This window comes from Pan paniscus, chromosome 5 (assembly GCF_029289425.2).
Source record: "Pan paniscus chromosome 5, NHGRI_mPanPan1-v2.0_pri, whole genome shotgun sequence".
NCBI lineage: Eukaryota > Metazoa > Chordata > Mammalia > Primates > Hominidae > Pan > Pan paniscus.
Genome location: NC_073254.2, coordinates 112,675,166 through 112,691,900, shown reverse-complemented (window position 1 = coordinate 112,691,900; position 16,735 = coordinate 112,675,166). Strand labels below are relative to the sequence as shown.

Sequence of the window (16,735 nt, the reverse complement as noted above, 5' to 3'; positions counted from 1 at the left end):
TTTTTCAGCTTAAGGAGCTTCTGGGCAGAAACTATGTGGTTTTCTAGGTATAGAATCATATCATTTGCAAATAGAGGCAGTGTGACTTCCTCTATTTCTCTTTGGATAGCTTTTATTTTCTTTATCTTGCCTGATTGCTCTGGCTAGAAATTTCTGAACTGTGTTGAATAAGAGTGGTAAGAGAGGACATTCTTTTCTTGTGCTATTTTTCAAGAGTAATGCTTCCAGCTTTTGCTCATTGAGTATGATGTTAGCTGTGGGTTTGTCATAGATAGCACTTACTATTTTGAAGTATGTTCCTTCAATGCCTGATTTGTTGAGGGGTTTTAATATAAAGCATGTTGAATTTTATTGAAAGACTTTTCTGCATCTATTGAAGTGATCATGTGGTTTTTCCCTTTAGTACTGTGTGTGTGATGAATCACATTTATTGATTTGTGTGTGTTGAACAACCTTGCATCCCAGGGAAAAAGCCTACTTGGTCATGGTGAATTAGCTTTTTGATGTGCTGCTGAATACAGTTTGCTAGTGTTTTGCTGAAAATTTTTGCATCGAAGTTCTTCGAGGATATTGGCCCAAAGCTTTCTTTTTTGTTGTGTCTCTGCCAGGTTTTGATATCACAATGATGCTGGCCTCATATCATGAGTTAGAGAGAAATCCCTTCTCAAGTTTTTAGAATCATATCAGTAAGAATGTTACCAGCTTTTCTTTATACATCTGGTAGAATTTGACTGTGAATACGTCTGGTCCTCAGGTTTTCTGGTTGGTAGGCTTTTTGTTACTGATTCTATTTTAGACCTCATTATTGTTCTGTCCAGGGATTCAGTTTCTTCCTGGTTCAGTCTTGGGAAGTGGTATATTTCCAGGTATTTATGGATTTATTTTAGGTGTTCTAGCTTGTGTGCATAGAAGTATTCTAATTGCCTTTGAGGGTTTTTTGTGTATCTGTGAGGTCAACAGTAATGTCCCCTTTGTCATTTCTGATTGTGGGGTTTTGGTTCTTTTCTCTTTTTTTCTTCATTAGTCTAGCTAGTAGTCTATCGATCATATTTATTCTATCAAAAATCGATTCCTGGGCTCATTAATCTTTTGTATGCTTTTTCACATCTCAATCCCCCTCAGTTCAGCTCTGATTTTGGTTGTTTCTTATCTTCTGCTAGCTCTGGGGTTGGTTTGCTCTTGTTTCTCTTGCTCTTCTAGGTGTGATGTTAGGTTGCTAGTTTGAGATCTTTCTAACTTTTTGATGTGGGTATTTAGCACTATAATCTTTCCTTCTTACACTGCTTTAGCTGTGCCCCAGAGATTCTTGTGTGCTGTATCTTTCTTCTCATTATTTTCACAAAATTTCTTGATTTTTGCCTTAATTTCATGGTTTACTCAAAAGTCATTCAGGAGCAGGTTGTTTAATTTCCATGTAGTTGCATGATTTTGAGTGATATTCTTAGTATTGATTTCTATATTTATTGCTTTGTGGTCTGAGAATGTCTTTGGTATTATTATAATTTTTTAATTTGCTGAGGATTTTCTTATGGCTGATTGGGTGATCGATTTTAGAGTATGTGCCATGTGCAGATGAGAAGAATGTATATTCTGTTATTTTGGAGTGGACAGTTCTTTAGATGTCTATTAGGTCCATTTGGTCAAGTGTTGAGTTGGGGCCCCAAATATCTTAGTTTTCTGCCTTGATGATCTGTCTAATACTGAGAGTGTGGTATTAAAGTCTCCCACTATTGTGTGTTTATCTAAATCTCTTGGTAGGCCTGTAAGAACTTGCTTTATGAATCTGAGTGCTCCTGTGTTGGGTGCAGTTATATTTAGAACAACAAGGTCTTCTTGTTGAACTGAACCCCTTTCCATTATGTAACACCCTCCTTTGCCTTTTTTATCTTTGTTGATTTAAACTCATTATTTATTGAATAACTAACATGAGCCCCTTATTTGTTAATTCCAACTTGCAAAACAAATAATTTTGTATTAGGAAGATCAAAAATGAGAAATCAAGAATCAATCCAAATTCAACTACTCATTGGTAAACTTACAAATCTCTTTGATGATGAAAACACACACACACACAGACACACACACACACTTAACAGATATCAGGGAACATTTGTGTGTGTGTGTGTGTGTATATATATATGATATTGTATATCATTAAATAAATTTAAAGGCTAACCAGTCACATGAAAATATAATTTATCTAGCTAAGGATCTATTACTATGAATAATATTTTAATTTACTCCTAAATTATGCTAAATCATTATTTATGAATATCTATCCCATTATTGTTTCCATTTGGATCAAATTCCAGGAAAATAACTACTAGTTCAAGAGGTTGAAGAACTGTAAAGACTTTGATACATATTGATAACTGACCTTTCATGACATTTGCCTTTTTTTGACATTTTTACTACTATGAGAAGTTTTATTACTGTCCAAAATTATTTACTGCCTCCTAGGTAAGAGGATTCTTCACTCACTCTCTTTACCATGTGTTGTGCAGTGCAATGTGTTATGATCTCCATTATTGAAAGTGTGTGTGTGTGTGTGTGTGTGTGTGGGTATTAAATGATTTTGTTGTTTACCAATGAGTAGTTGATTTTGAGTGATTCTTGCTTTTTCATGTGCAGTGCCTCTTCCAGTGGGCACTTTTGTGTGCCTTTTCCAACTTATGTATTTAAGACTTGACCATGTAACTTGCTTCAGCAATGAAAAGTGAGCGTTAAGAACTGAGCAAAGCTTTAAGAGCTGTTGTATTACTCCCGTACACTTTTTCCCTCTAGCACAAGAACATGTTACAGATAAGGTCTGCTACTTTATTCTGCACCTTAGAATGATGAAGCCAAGTGTGGAAGAGCAGAATCATTTTTCACATGCAATACAGATTTTGTAAACCACTAGCATTTTCTTGTTATCACAGCATAGACTAGAAAAAAACTAGGTGACACACAAAAATTATTTGACAGTGTTTATTTTGTAATACCTATGCCGATAATGAACATTGACATTAAAAAATATTTGCCTGGCTTCCTAATAGCCATCTTTCTACTGTTAATCTTTTACTTTTCTTCCCAATTTATATTTTTGAACCAGATCTAAGATTGTTTTTAAACTTGAATATTACTTATACAATTTTATTTTCATTTATATATTGTGATTTTTATGCATCAGTGTGCTTTTTCTTTTTTGTGTTGTCAGTAGTTCTCAATCTTCTTTCCTTATTTCATTTTTTTTTCTAGTGATTAAGGACATATGTATCCTTACTTATTTATTTCAACTAGTCACTTCCTTAACAACGGATTATACACATCTGTACTTCTCTAATATAGACTTCAAAATATAAACACCATCTATTGATTTCCTCCTAGCAAATGTGAGAATATAAATATGCTTTGGGTTTACTAGATTTTCTGAATTCCAGACATTTGTAACTAACATATGGAAGAATATACTCCAAACTAATTCTCATCATGCTACTATATTTATGCAATAAATAGAATTATTTTTGACAATGGCATAGTTTTATTCATATTTATAATAATAAATTAGGCTCAACTTCACATTGAATGATTTCAATTCTCATTATTGATCCTATCGTATTATTATTCATCTGGTTCTGCTGTCCTTATTTTGATTCTCTATGACTAAAAATGTTCCTTTGATTCAAGAAAACTGTGCGGTTAAATTTTACTTTTTCAGCCTTTTTACATCTATCGTTATCTTTTCTTTTCTATATTAATGGCAATTAATGGTTGTTATATAACCTTTGGAACTCAAAACTTTTTCTTTCAAATAAAGTCAAGTCAGTCTGATTTGGGTACTCTTTTGGGTGACTCAGGTAAAATAATTTACTCTGGTGTGTCTAAATTCCTATTTAATTTAATTTTATGATATATGATGAAGAATTCATACTGTATTATTCAATTTTTTTTGTTTCAGGTGACCTGTCTCCTATAATGTTCTTGATTATCATTTCTGTTCTGTTGGTTCTTGTCAAATGTGAGAATTAAATTTACATTATTTATCTCTGTTTTCTGTCTTATCTCTGATTTTTAAAATTCTTTTACTAAAGATTTTATTTTTTAGAGCAATCTTAAATTCATAGCAAAATTGAGAGAAAAGTACAGAGATTTCCCTTATACCTTCTGTCCTCTACCTGTACCTTTCTTATTACCTATATCCCCCACCAGTGTAGTGCAGGTATAACAATTAATGAACCTACATTGATACATCATTATCATCCAAAGCCTATAGTTTGCATTAGGGCTCACTCTTGGTGTTGTACATGCATTCTGTGACTTTGGACAAATGTATAATGGCATGCATTCCCCGTTATAGTCTATAGAGTATTTTCATTGCCTAAACATCCTCTGTGCTCTGCCTGTTCATCCTGGCCCCCATTATCCTCCAGCAAACACTAATGTTTTCACTGTTTCCATAGTTTTGCTTTTCCAGAATGCCATATAGTTAGAATGATACAGTATGTAGCCTTTTCAGATTGGCTTCTTTCACTTAGTAATATGCATTTAAAGTACCACATGCTTTTCCTGGCTTGATAGCTCATTTCTTTTTAGTACTAAATCTCCGATTTTTTAAAAAAACTTTTACCCATTTCTTACATCCTGGAACATCTTCCCAGCTCTCCTTATCATATACTTAAGTTTATGCATACCAGTTCTGATTTAGGCATTCCTAATATAGCTGGCAATTCATAATTATGCTTTTGCCTTTATAGCCTATTCTTACATTTTCTCCTCCCTTTTTTCCAGCCTACCTCTCCCCCAGGTCCCACTTTCTTTAAGTTTTTTATTTTATCAATTTTTATCTCTTATTTTAGATTTCAAATATTTTTACTTTTTCAGACGAGAAAATGTAAGTTATGTACAATTTTCTTCTGTTTTAGGTATTAGCTCATTTTTCAAAGTTAAAAGTCTTAATTGAAAGTTTGAGCTTCGGAAGTCAGACTGTTTTATAATTTTGGCTTTTTACCACTTACTAGCTCTGTGATATTGGACTTCTCCAGCACTCAATTCTATTTACTCACTTATAAAATGTATAGAGTATTAATAATTAAAATAGGTATTTTAATGTCCAAAACTCGGAGTCAAGCAAGAGACCTAATAGATAGTTAATGTTCCATAGGTACCAGTGGTAACACTGATGAAATGATGCTCTTCCCCATCCTCATCTGTGCTTTGGTCTTTCTCCTGTGTCCCAGTGTCTCTCACAAGACTTAAATTGCTCCTGGATTTTCTGTTGTTATTTTTGTTTGCTTATTCTTAAATATTGAAAATATAACCACTTTTGGTATTTTTCTCCGTATGAGGTAAGCTCCAACCTCACTTCCTGAGAAAGCAATGGTGGCATAAATGAAAGTAGATAGAACAGGACTTGATGCCAGTAAATCAGTTGAGAATTCATGACAAGGGAGGATTGGGGTTATAGATGGGAAATATTTTATTTGTACAAATGGCACTACTGCAGATTGAAAAGTACTGGGCTGACAACTTCAATGTCAGAGTTACTATCCAAAGCAAGTGGGTGGCAAGTATGACTACTGATAACTATATGGATTGGAAAGACTCTTATTGTTACACTGATGATTCTCAGAGTAGATGGAACATATAAACATATTATCATACTTAATTAGCATGTTCCTTCTTCATGGGATGAAGTCCTTCATAACATGTTTTTCCCCTTCTTTACAGGGATTTAACTTTTGATCTCTATATATTTTGTTTCCCAAAGTGTTTTTCTTTGTCTTATCTATTTCCCTTTTCAGTCCCCCTTGCTTTGAGTCTGGTTTTCAATCTCTGTCTGACCCCAAGACTTGAAAATATTAGTCACTTTATATTTCCCTGGAGCTGCTTTAATCAGAACTCAAACTTCATGTACCTTTTGCTATATGATTTCATTTTGTTCCATGGCCACAACCAAAGGACAGAGCTACCCTTTCTCCTGAACACAGCATCAATGAGGGATATCAAAGCAGGGACCAGAACATACTTCACTCCTCCAGAAGGAAAGTTTTAACAATCTTATTGAAGTTTATTTCTGCCTAGAGTGATCTGGGGTATAGGGCTAAGTGTCAGCAAATATTTGAAGGATTATTTTACAAAATAACCAACAAAGATAACAAGAATAAGATAAAGAGAAAATGTTATTTGGATGTTTACTATATGATACATTCTTATTTTATATTATTTATTTAATATATTTCATCACTTTTTATAATAATGGATACATTCCTTACCCCTCAAAATTGCCTCTGTTATAAGTTACCAAGTCCTTTGTTTCTGGAAATATTGTAGAAGAGGCAGTATTATCATCTGTCAAACAAATGGTTTTAAAAAGACTTTGAACAGATTGGGCAAATTAACCAGATCAACGGTCACCAAGCTGGGGCACTACAGAGTTCTACTGCAGGGGATGAGGCCAAGCTTGCTTCTTTCTCTTAGACCAGAGCTGCTACACTTCCCATCTGTTTTGTATTTTGGGGTTCTATATCCAATTTTATTTAAATAAAAAATTTCTGCTGGTAGAGTAAAGTTATAAATTGCTTGGCTAAATGACTTTTACATGCCCTTTCATCCCAACAATTCTGGTATGATTTTAAGTGTCTACTATTCAATGTGCAATATGCAAATATAAAGTTAAGAAAACAACTTAAAACATAGGCTTGCCATTCTTCTGTATTCATTAGTTAATAACTCTTTATTTCATTACTGTAATATAATAAGACAAAGCTAATAGTTTTAAGACAGTGTGGGTAATGCACTATCCAGGATAAAGGAAGCTTAAGCTAAAGCATGATTATGAGACAGGAGATAAATTAGGGGACTAGTAAGTGGTATATTGATACTATTAATAATATATTATACAACATAATATTAAGCATATGACTTAAGATATCTTTTATAGATATTTAGATCCATTATGACTCAATTATAAAATACTGCCCTTGTTTTCAAAGAAATCATCACAATATTTTTGGTAAATAATTTTTCCTTCCAATCTGAAATCTTTGTAAAGGATGCATTATGCGTTATGTAATAGTAAGATCTGGTCTCTCTTTACAAAGTTTGAAATAGTAAAAGCTAAATTTTTATCCTTCTATACTTGAGAACTAGAAATTTCCATATGAAAAGCCATGATTGTGAATTTCAATATGAATAAAACTCCCAGTTCCACAAAATGGAAACATCCAATTAATTGTTTGTCATAAGGAAAAAAATAAAACAAGAATTTGACTCAGTATTTATTGAGTGCAGATGATATAGATAAAGTATGGATTCTGCTTTCCATTGTCCTATTTTCTATTGGTAATATGGAACATTCTCAGCAGTACTTCAGCTTCTCTGTGTTACAGAATTTATACCACTCTGTGACTTCAGATAACTCTGAGAATCCTGTGGAGATAATAGCCTGTGTTCTTGCATGATGTTCTTTCATTAACATTTTCTCATTATGGTTCTGGCACTGTCCTTGCATACTTGGAAGGAACGGAGAATGAATTAAGGGAGTAGCCATGTGTCCATAGTTATAAAATTCTATCTTGTGACTGACTATATGATTAAACTATTGCTATAGCAATGAAGACTATGTCCGAAGTAGAAATTTCAATATTCTATTTAGGCATAACTATTGAAGACTCAAGGTTGACATTTCTATAGTTTCATGAAAGTTTAAAGTAGATTACATTTTATTCAATATTTACAACTTCCGGTAATTGTGGTGGTGTACTAGTATTAATTAAAAATAATTCATATATTTTACATTCATAATTTTTTTCCATTTCTATTTATGTGAAACCTATGGAAATTAGGCCAAATACCCTACTGGACATAAGAACAAATATAGTATATGCTTGATTACCATTTAGTTTGTCATAGATTTTTTTGAAGCATTGTCCTGATATATAGTAAAATCTGATGACTGTATTTTAATACTGAATTTTAATACTTGTTAAATAAACTTTAAGAAACCAATTCAAATTACTATGAATAAAATGTTAAAATAATGACAGTCAAGAAGTAATTTCATCAGTTTCAGTGACCAAATTAAATAACTACCTACCTAACACTGTCATCAGTACCAAATTGTCAGTATTGTAAGTGATTGTGTAAGTATATGCATGCATACATGTAATAAGTTTTTGTTATTCATTTATTACTACATACAAGATAATGATAGATTCAGGCAAAGCCTCCAGACCGTGAGGTATGATCTGCACTATGTCATCTGCACTCAATAAGTACTGATTACCTGCCATAAACAAAGTACCAAGGCTTACATCCTCCTAAACATTGCACTCCAATGAAACACTGTAATCTCATAAGGCACTGAGATGATTCTTATGAGTCTAATAGCACTCTAAGAGAGAATATGAATAAATTACAATGAATAATTAAAATAAGTAAATATATATGACAGGAGGAAGTTCAAATAAGTTTTTATAAAAGATATGGCACTGGATTTTGCCTTTAAAAATGAAAGTGCATGGAGAAGGAGAGAGAAATGGTGAGGAAATAGTTGGGGGCGAAAAGCATACCAGATAGAAAGTATAACATGAAAAAAAATTAACAAAAACAGTTCCACAAAAAAGATCTATAAGATGTTGAGGTGAACTGCTTTCCTGCATCATTTACAAAACCAAATTCAATAATATGCAGATAGGGAGTTTCTAATATTTTATTTTTAAATAGAGTTGTATTGTATTTTATTTCCTTGGAAAGGGGCTTAAGTACAATGTCTCCTGGACATAGTCTACCTTGAAAATGTTGCATTCTACTATGATACCAGAATATACTATCTAAAATTTGACCAAAACATACAAATAAGTCTGTTTTAATTTCTTGTTTATATTACATTTGCAAAATGAACATTATACTGTTTGCTATCACTAACAATAAATGAAAAAATAAAGAATGCTTTCTATGAGCTAGCTATAAGCCATTATAAATGCTGTGTTTCCAAATGCCCTAATTTCTTATGGAACAAAAATATCTGTGATTATAAGGCCTGAGTTAGCCAAATAGTAATCTTGATTATTCTTAGCAGGGGAAAAAAAAGCATTAAGTGAGGACATTTCATATTTATGGACTTTTGTTTTCATTTTGTTTTTGAAATTGCTATTTTTATTCAAACATAAACATTGCTATTTATTTGAATTATACAGTCAGGTAGTCCTCTGACTCACACATTTTATTCTTATTTAACTTTTGCCTGCTCTAAAAGTACTTTGGATCATTAATCTCAAACTTTTTGATAAAGGTCACCCTATCAACATACTTGTTCTTTCACTTATTTAGTTATAATCAAAACCTGTTCTGACACATAAAAGATGTTCTTATTATGCCAAAAAAATCTGGACTGGCATATTAATTTGCAAGCTACCCAAGAATCTTACTTTTATGAGCTCAACAGTAGCCAGATCAACACAATTACAGTCTTTATAAAAATTGAGTTTCTCTATCAGAAAATGAACAGAAAAGTCATTAAAATAGTATTATATACATATACCTTGGAGTTTTTCTTAAATCACTATTAAAATGGCAATTTGATTTTTAGAAAAATACTGAGCTATGATGATTTAAAAAAAGAAATAAATATATAAGAAGGTGTAGCAATAAATGAATTCAGGAAGGAAAAAGATGAGAGAAAAGACATTAGAAAGGGGAAAAAAGTACCAAAATGATGTCTGCATATATTCTTTTCTTAGCAGTCCCCAGTGACTCATTTTGATTCACCAAGTTCTTTAATTTTCCTTTCTTTTAAAGTTGGAATAGTAATATATCTCACATCCTATATTTATAGCATCAGAAACATCAGTAGACTTTTGTAAATGCACTAAAATAGCAATAAAATGATGACTTGAAGCAGTTAATCTCCTTCTAAATTTTGACACATTTAAAGATATAATACCATCTTCATGAATTTGGTAGATTATAGAATCCATAACCACTTTGAGTGATTCAATTGCTTTTCTAAACAATAATGAAGTTAAAAGGAAGAAGAAAATTTCCACACATAATTGCTTTCTTAGGACAATTGAAAAAATCATACAAAAGCATATAAGTAAATTCTTTGTGACTGTGCATGAAGGACATATACCAAACATAACTAGAATTAATCAATGACAGTCAAATAAATTACAGCTGTTTTACACAATAGTAAACACATGTTTATGCATTTAAAAAATGCCAGACAGGCTGTGGTACTAGCTTATGTTTCCTTTTAGTCAAAAAAATAAAATGGCATGTTTATGCTTTGGGAATAAATTTATAAAAGTTAATATTTTTAAGGCAAACCTCTGTGTGGTATTGTGAGGTTAGATAATGACTCTAGTTATCATTTCCCAACTCACATTGTAGCTTAAAACATAAAAACATAAGTACCTGGACCATTGGACCAAAGGAGGTGAAGGAGGGACGCTAAATAAAGAGGAACCACTGAGATAGGGCTTTTTATTCTGCTAGAAAATGTTAGCTATCATTGATTGAGAATTTACTCTCTGTTAGACACAAGGCTAAGAATTTTATCTAGCATCATTTCCATGGCATTATTTCATCACCATAACACTATTAGATAGTTACTGTTATTTTCTGTTTTGTGATGATGACGTTTGAGGTCAGAGAGGTCAAAGTATGCTCTAGGCATCACAGCCAGTAAGTGACAAAATGGGAATGGAATTCCCACATGTAATGTTTGCTCGGAACTTACTGACTGTGTTCATTTAGTCCAATACTTTCTGAGTAGAATCCCAGAAGTTCAAGAGGGTAGATGTTAGAACAAAGTGCTGCTCAACAAGTTGGTCCTTGCAGCAGGTGCTGACTTTTCTATAATATTTGGGTTGAGAAAAGAGAGTGGTGCCAGGGAGAGGGAATCAATCAGTACTCCAGGGACTAGGAATATGTCATTTTAGTGCTGAAGTAAGTGGGTCAGATGGACATGCCTGAGAGGATGGAAGCCTCAGACCCAGAAGAAGTCAGAAACCCAATGGTCCTGTCTCCCAGCTCTACCCCAAATAGAATATCATAGCCAGAGAAACAAGGCTTTATCTATGACCAGAGATTGAAAGGTAAGTCCAACATTCTGACTATCCAAGTTCTTGCAGTTTATACACAGTGGCAGATTGACTGACCACCTTGCAGTCATCTCACCTTCTATTGTCTATGTAAAATGGTTATGTGTTTTTCCTAAAGTTTAGCTCCGCATGATTCCGGGCATGACAACTGCCCTTTTGGTTCTCAGTGGCTATCTCTGCCTGTGAATATACTAGCTGATGATGGTAGTCTCTACTTAAAAGACTGTTATGTAGTTCTGAGTTTATATTTGCTTAATATTTAACATTAAGCATAGAATGTTCATATTAAACAAATGTTTTGAAGTTGACTACATTAAAACACTTTTAGCATTATTTTTAATGATGAATCTGCTTGTACCATCCAAAATCTTCAATTAGTCATGGCTTGTTTTATTTCTTTCTGAAGAGTATGTTTATTTAATTCCATGCCATTTTACAGGTGAGGCAATCAAAGCACAGAGGAACTAAGGGGTTTGTCAGATGAATCCTGTAATTTATCTCGGCTTTTGTTTTGAAGTCTGGACTTTGAGTGGTCTACCTACGTTGAAGGGAATTTTTGGCAACGGAGGAAGATGACCAGTGTCACACGGAGCAGGCTGGGATTAAAGAGACAGTGCCCTTGGAATGAATGACAAAGTGACAGTAGTAACCTGCATTTTGTAAAGCACCTCGTTAAGATGCATATTCTCTTCATATTTATTCCCCTTTCTATGTCACTAGGTTTTAGATATTCCAGCTTGACTTAAACTGCAAAGTGGGACATAAAGGGAGAAGCCACAATTTATGCTTGGGTCTGGATTGTGCTGTAATGCAGCCAACAATGGTGAAATGAAATTGATCATTAAAAGGTGTCAAAATAAGTCAAACCTCGGGGGATGAGAATTGGCACTCTGAAGTCCAGCTACTCTTCTTGTGAGGAGAGTATTTCCAAAATATGAAAACATTTGAGTCTTGTTTTATTATGAGAAACAGCTGTGGGGATCCATAGTCAGATATTTTGTATGCCCAATGAAGCAGTAGAACTAGAACTCAGAAATATGTAGTGTTATGGAGGCAAGGATTTCTTTATGAGGTATGGCGGTTACTGTATGCTGGCGCTGCCTTCACTAGCCTAAGTGGCAGTAAGCCTAATGGTTCTGTGCTCTGCAAAGCTGTGGATTGACAACTGAATTTAAAACATTCTTCATAACAAACAAGGAACACAAGGTATGGGGACTATTTGTATATTCTCAATTTGGGGTATTCCATTTGAATGAGCAGATAGAAAACGAGTGAAATCAACCTAAAAATGACTCTGAGTCCCATAATTCTTGCTAATAGTGGAACCTGTGACCAGCCTTTGTGGTCTATCTTAGCTTATCAACAGTTTCCTTTCAAATCATATTTGAGCAATCTGGATTCCGTTCAAGCTTACTGTTTTATTATCTTACCACTATTTTGGCACCAGTATCTTGGTTTCTGCTCTCGCCATAAATCAATTTAGCCCATACCTGGGTCTTAGTCAAAACATTTGTTTTAACTGGGGTATTATGCAGAGACAAAACTAAACAAACCTTAGTCTGGAGAAAAAGAGGCAATATTTTCTTTATTCATTAAAGCATCATCAATCCTTACTCAGTCCTTCTTACAAAGCTTTCATTTATTACCAATACTTGAAGTCTTTGTGACTCCATCCATATACACATCATTAATAATATCCTTAAATTCAAAAATGCCATGCTACTTCTTGATTCTTTGCCACATTTTCCTATAGTTTCAGACCTCCTGGCATGCTACTTTGCTAATTCTATCAGAGGCAAAGTAGTTATATCTATAAGAGATAATTGCAAAATTTGCTTTTCCAACAGAAATAAATTCAAGTCACTGAATTGGAGAAATTGATGTGTTTTATTTTATCTATCACTATAGATAAATCTTGAAATTCTAAGATTGTTTTTATTTAAGATAGGTAAATGTGGATTTGAGGTTAGGTGATTCAACTGTTATTTATATTAAGGCAACACTTGAGAACAATCCAATAGCATTTCATAAAGTCCTACCTAAGTCCTGTGGAATTTCATTTCTTTGATTTAATGCCAAAATGGGAATCATCTTGTTAAAGTGAAGGTAAATCAGCATTAGGCTTAGACAGATAAAGGAAAAGTTTGTTTTACTGCTGGTGTCTAAGTTTAGAATTTATAAAGAAGTGACTAGGAGCAAAATCCAATAACACATTGGGCAAGATGTTTTATTCATTCATTGCCACCTACATATTCAACTCTAAATTTTAATGTGTGCCCTTAATACAGAAACTAAACCACATAATTCTTAACTTTGTTCCTCAATAGCAGATAAACAATATTGAGATTAATTGCATGTTGACTTAAGCTTGTCATCACCATAACTAACAAATAAACCTGCTCTTCAAATGTATTTTAACATTTTTTATTTCAATTGAAGTACAGAGACATTTTTTAAAATGTTTCATCTTGCTTAAAATGAACAAAAACTTTCTATATCAGATTGTCTCTTACAGTTCCAGCCCCTAGTGAAATCCTTCGCTTAGACCCTTATTATTATTAATTATTCAACATAATCTTGACTATTGGTTTTCTATGCAGCAATCATTGCTCTTTCTTTCCCATATTGTAACCTCAACTTTGGCAAAGTAGTGATAAGAAATAGTAAAGAATTCAGGACTTAATTGTTTGATAGGATGCTTGCTTTTAAGGGCTTGAGAGTGAAGAGGAGTAAGAAGCCAGTTTGATGTTAGGTTCGGCATAGTTATTCTTTTTTAAGATTTTTATCTAAATCAAACCTTCTTATATGAGCTGTGGAAGCAGTGTCTGTCTGCAAGTCACAGAGATTTAAGGGACCAGAGGGATCAAAATATGCAGAAGAAATGTGGAAACTGTACAGCAACCAAAGAAGGAAAGAGAAGCATTCTTCCTTAACTAAAGTCGCAGCTCCATAGGGGAAGTGAGAAAAAAAGCAAGATGAAAATAGAAGAGTCACGTGATTTTTGTGCCAAAAAGAATCAGTGGTGAATTAATTGGTATATTGTCTTTTTTTTTCTGCTATAGACTCAAAAAATAATGATGAAAACATAATCCCCTCCCACTCCTGCCCTTACAGGAAGGGCGGTTGGAATTTTTTTTTTTCCTTGAGTTGTTAAATCTTTGGCCTTCTGTACAGTAGACATTTGTCTGGATTTGAGGGATTTGCAAGTGGCAGAGGACAGAATCCCGCTCCCAAGCAGACTCATTTCGGGGGAAGCAGGACATCAGAGGAAATTGCTCAGGATGGAATAAAGGCAGCAGCAACGCTCTCTGAGGCAGCAGTGCTCAGAACACGGTGAATGACACCAGGGACAGCTGCTCTGTTTAGCAGAAGGAGGAATGGGAGGCACACAGACCATTGGGGATAGCCAAGGTGGTCTGGAGGCATGCAGGGGTGGCAGGGGAAGAAAAGTGAGAGCAATCAGAACTGATATCAGACTCCTCACGAACTCTCTCAAGTGGAAACTCAGAGACAGATTTAATTTGATTTTGAAAAACTTGAAACAAAAAAATATTTCTTGTACCTTGTACCATGGAGCAATTCGTAAGGCTACATAGTTAACACTTTGTCAACTCTAACAACTAATTCGGAGACCAGACCTGCATTATTCTTAGTTCCATGTGCTCTCCAAAAGTTACTAGGTTTTTTTTAGAATGTTTTTTAAGAAAGCCAAATAGCTTAGGAATAGATTTCAGACATTGGAATTTCTACTGACATACCTGCCTCTACATTAGGTTTGACAGCTCAGAACATGAAAAGTCTGTTGCCATAAGTACTGAAACAATGGGGGCAACATTCATGTTCTGTAACCACCTCTGTCCTGATGTTTAATCTGTGTATCATTGATTCGTGTTCCAGGAGCCTTTTCAATTTATAATAGTTTTACACTTAACTGTGAAAACTTTGTAAAATTGTTTTCAAATAAAGAATTGTATATTTTTCCAACAATGGGAATGATAGGCCCACTGCAGAAATTATAATAAGCCAAATGACAGGCTTAAAATAAGGATCGTTATGCTTTTTAAGATGACAGATAAAAATCCAATAGAACTGACACAATGAAAGGAAAGTCCTGCTTCACGCTAGTGGGCTTTACCACACACCACACACACACACACACACACACACACACAGAGTCACCAACAATGCTATTCACTTGTCTGAAGATATGTAACTACACAATGCTGTCAATGTGAATCCTGAGCCATGCACATAGTTCTTTTCTTATTGCACCAATTTGGATGTAGACCTATGAAAATTTGTGAATTGTCAATCAATCTTGTCTTGAAACATTTGTAAGCTATATATACTGTGGGTAAGAGAGCAAATGGATAGGAGAAGGTGTACTTTTCACTACACCAATAGAAATCAGATAATAGTGTTCCATGAAATTTAAGAATGTGTATTTGATCTCAAATTTTGTTTATTCCTCGTTCCCTCGAAAAATACATTCTCACTTTATTATCATAAACAACTACTGATTATTGTGAATTATATACAGCATTATAAAATGTGTTCATTAGCAATATGTATTCTTTACCGGGTATTAAAGCAAAAATACATAGACATTTGTATAAAAATCTTTTTATGTATTTTTATTGAAATCTTTGTATACATTTAAAAATTAACCATAAAAGTTTGTTTTATAACTATTCTTAATTAAACAAAGAATCAAGAAAATAGTACTTATAAATAAAGATAGTCTAATAAAGATGCTAATTTTAAGATTTTTTCTAAAACTAAAGTGTTATTCAATATGTCTCACTTATCAAAAGAAAATATAAAAAACATCGCTTTTTCTTCATATAACATTTATATGCATAAAACTCTGACCTAATGTCTGAATTTTGACTGTTATTTATACATTAATTTACTACATTCACTGAGAAGTTGTGCATACCTGGTAGGTTATAATGTCAGTTGTTGCCTTCGTCCCCTTACTGAATGGTGTGAGAGCTCCTAAACAAGCAATTCAATTATACTTGGAGGCTGCAGGTAGAAATAAAGGCCCACTTGAGATGATTTCCAAGCTTTGGCCCAGTGACAAAAAATAATCAAGATCTGATATTCAATCTTTTCCCACTCAAACTTTATTTTTGATTTAAAATTGAATGTACAAATGCAAAATATGTTGCCTTTTAAACTTCAAGAAACATATTATATTGCTGCCTAAACAAACATAACATTGCTTGCTGGGTGGTGTTATTTTGGGATTCTATATGTGAAGTGACGAGCAGAGAAACATGACTCCACTGTATATTATTATTATGTCCTACAAAATACAATGCACTGATTGAAAGAAAAATAGTTATTTTCAATATTCATTCTTGTACCCACTGAAAAAAGTTATTATCCACCTTCTGTTTGTCCTAATATGCTTGAAAATCTTGAGCAATGTGCACACAATTAAGGTGTGTTTTAACTTTATATGAATTATAAGTTATGGATACATACATGATTTTTTTATTGTCAGGGGAAAAGAAAGCTTGGCTAGAATTTTCAAGTAAACCACTTCAACATTTCCTAAGGAAGGAGCCACTCACTATTATTTGCTTGAGAAAGAAACCATTGTAATCTCCTAAAGCTTTCCCATCTTTGGGAGTAGGTGT

The 16,735-nt window shown here is 33.5% G+C and overlaps 1 long non-coding RNA gene across 1 annotated transcript in view; it reads left to right on the top strand.

Moving 5' to 3' along the window:
* The window catches only part of LOC134730612 (uncharacterized), a 140,561-nt gene extending 124,696 nt beyond the window's left edge, over window positions 1–15,865 (top strand). The window contains exon 3 of the long non-coding RNA XR_010112476.1: window positions 11,527–15,865. This is a non-coding gene — a long non-coding RNA (uncharacterized LOC134730612). The remainder of the gene's footprint in view (window positions 1–11,526) is intronic.
* Window positions 15,866–16,735: the final 870 nt, after the last annotated feature.